Source organism: Phalaenopsis equestris, unplaced genomic scaffold, assembly GCF_001263595.1.
Source record: "Phalaenopsis equestris unplaced genomic scaffold, ASM126359v1 Scaffold000889, whole genome shotgun sequence".
NCBI lineage: Eukaryota > Viridiplantae > Streptophyta > Magnoliopsida > Asparagales > Orchidaceae > Phalaenopsis > Phalaenopsis equestris.
Genome location: NW_018165329.1, coordinates 103,826 through 107,125, shown reverse-complemented (window position 1 = coordinate 107,125; position 3,300 = coordinate 103,826).

Here is a 3,300-nt window from a genome sequence, read left to right as displayed (position 1 = left end):
TTTGTTGAGAATTACACAACCCTCTTGGGTCTTAATGCAATTACAACAAATTTTAATACTACAACAGGCCTTTATTGTAATGTAAATAAAGTGCAAGTAAAAACCATCACATTGATAATTAAATCCGCTTATAACATGCATCACAAAATCCTAAACATGAATTCTACTCGTTACAAAAGAAAAGTAAAATGAAAATAACAGCATAATCTTCTCATGTCATTATTTTCCAAGAGAGAGTAAGAGAAACTCATCACAAAGCACGAAGAAAACACAACAGAAACTTCATTTAACCAAAACAAATCCACTAGATAAGTGTTTACAAAAATCAAAAGATAATGAAGAACACAATACTTAGCTTTTTGCCTTTGAAAGAAAGACGAATATCTCTCCCACAAAGTCTCTTGCCAATCCATGCAATGCTAGAATATCTCCTTACAAATTCTCTCAAAATCTCCTCTCCAATCTCTCCAAAAGGGTAGAAATCTATATTTCTACCCCTATTCTAAAAAACCTTAACTTTCTCCACATTTTTCCTAACATTCCTCTCGCACAAAAATCCTCCCTTTTCTAACCTAAATTTGTTCTTTTAAAGTGTAGGGATGAAGTATGAAGAGGTGTCAGAAGAATCCTTTCAAAAAGCGTCCAAATACGTTGAATTTCGGCTCATAACCGTCCCGGGCGTCGTCGACGGGCTCGAGGGCGCCGTTGGCGAGTTTTTCTATCGTTTTTCGGTCTTCTCAGGTAAATCTCGCCATCAGCGCCATTTTGGGCGCCGTCGGCGAGCAGACTGCGCAGGTTCACCGTTTCGCTCCGTTTGGCTCCGTTTTAGCTTCGTTTTGCTCCATTTCAGTTGCGTTGTGTTCCTAATAGACAGCCCTACAAAATAAGCATGAAACAAAATAAGCATGAAAACACAAAATAAGCATGAAAACAACCTTCCTTTAAAGTGAAATCTCATTCAAAAATATGCAAGAATTGTAAAAAAGATTAAACATCAAAAGACTTATCGAAAGATGATAGAGCAAAATTTCATTTCTTGTTCGTTTTTGCTCCAAATTGTACCGTTTTTGTTTTTTTTTCTCCAAAAGTCCATAATTCATCATACATGCAACAAAACATAAAAAATATCCTTCTTTAAAGTGCAATATCATCAAAATCAGTGTAGAATAGGTATGAAAATCTCAACATATTTTCCTTTGGTCAATAATCCATAATATTTCAAGGTTGTATGCCCAGTGCAACATAAATCCTCACTTTATCTTTAGGTCTTTGCACAATCATATTGTGCAATTTAAGCCCTAACTCGTTTTAGGATTCCGAGGTTGTCGTTAGTTATGACATAAATCCTCTCATCTTCCAGGCTATTTGTGTGATTGTGTCACACAAATGCCATCTCACATAAATGTAAGCCCAATTAATAATAATTGGTAGGATGAAACATTCAATATTTTCTTCTCAAAATTAAAGCCAAATCATAGGATAGCTTGAGAAGTCACTGCAGTTCTCCTAAGAATTTGTGACATCCCCTAGTTTCTCTTCATTTGGACTCCATAATAAATGTTTCCAAATTTGAGCTTTTCCCATTTGACTCACCTCGGTCTGATCTTTGAAAATTCCCATCCTTTAAAATTCTTGAAGACAATATTTTGTAATCTAAATAGAGAGTTTTGTTAAATGACTATGGTCATTTAAGATGTAATTAACTATATGAGCTTGCCTCTATAGGGATCTTTAAGAACCCAGATAATATAAACCCTATCTAATCTTTTATATTAGATAGGGGAACTTATCGATCAACATAAATGTTCACAGACTAAAATGAATATCATAAATTCTTTAGCTTATTTAATCGAGCCTCACAGATAAGTGATATGTCTACTCCTCAGGATGATTATGTCATTTGTAGTGTTGTGCTCGTTTATTTAAACTATTATTTATATGAGATTAGTTTGGTCTCGTATTTGATTACTTTTTCAAAATTAAAACATTATTTTTCTAAAAATCAATAATATATATATATATATTAAATCAAATTTGATGGCTGATAGTGCCTCGGCTTAGGTTCCTTTGATCAACGTACTTATTGGCTTAGGTTCCTTTGATCAACGTGCAATAAGTTTGTCACCTTAGCAACCCTCAACAACGAAAGCAATAAAAACAATAACTCAGTTGATAATCTTAACAAATAAGTCAACTTGAAAGAGTCAAATAAATGACCTCACTACCCTCAATTTCCAGGGAGAGTTGAGCCATAGAGTTAGAACTATTAGACTTGGAGATGTCTTTAAAAGAGTTCACTAATAAGAAATTAACTCAGAGTCCGAGTTAGAACACATACAAAATAACATAAATTAGTTTACAAAGAGGAAGAGTTCTAAGTTGGGGGAAATCACAGTCTTACACTCAGGGCCTTTGCGTAGATTAATGTTGATGGTTCGGGTTGGGAGAGTGTTGTCGAGGCTTCATTGGTTGGCTTTTCCTATGAGAGTTCTATAACTGTGGGGAGACAACTATATGTTATGGTGGTGTGGTCCTTGCCTTAAAGCCAAAGCTTATTGGAAGATGACAAAAATGTGGTTTTCGACTCGTAGAAATGTTGTAGCAAAAACTCTTTGACGTAATCCATGCTAGGAATATATCTATGGTGGGCTTGTCCCGTTGGCACTTTTCTTGTTGGTGGTATGATCCACATTCACTGAACCTTTCAGGACGTTGAATCAAAATTTATCATGTGAATCACACCTAAGGAATAAAGTGTAGAATAGGAGAGGGGAGGAAAGAGAGAGAGAGAGGAGTGCATAGTGACTTTCCCCTTTAAGGAAAAATAGAGTATTCTCAGGCTCTTGTGGACCTTTTTATTTAATCAATTATTTTTTAAACATGGGCTAAAGGAGTGAGCCAAAAGTTTCTCTTTGTAGAAATGACCCCGATTTAGAGGCAAGGGGATATAAAGTAGAAAATTACATGGTTTCCCCTACTTTTATGGGGGGCATTACAAAATATTTTGGGCATAAGAAAATTAAAGGAGCCTATGAATTAACTACAATATAGTTTGGTGGACAATGATCTGTAATCCTTTGGTCGGCCTGGTGCATTCAGTCAACTCTATTGAGTTGAAACAATCGATTGGCCCAGACAATCTTTTGATCATCCAAACTTATCTCAGTCACTCAAACTTCACTCGATCGTCTGAATTTCACTCGGTCGTCCAGACATTTTTCGTCAGGCTTGAGATAGTAAATTAGTTATCTCGATCCGACTGTCAACTGTTGAACCTTACATAGGAAACTTATATTCCTG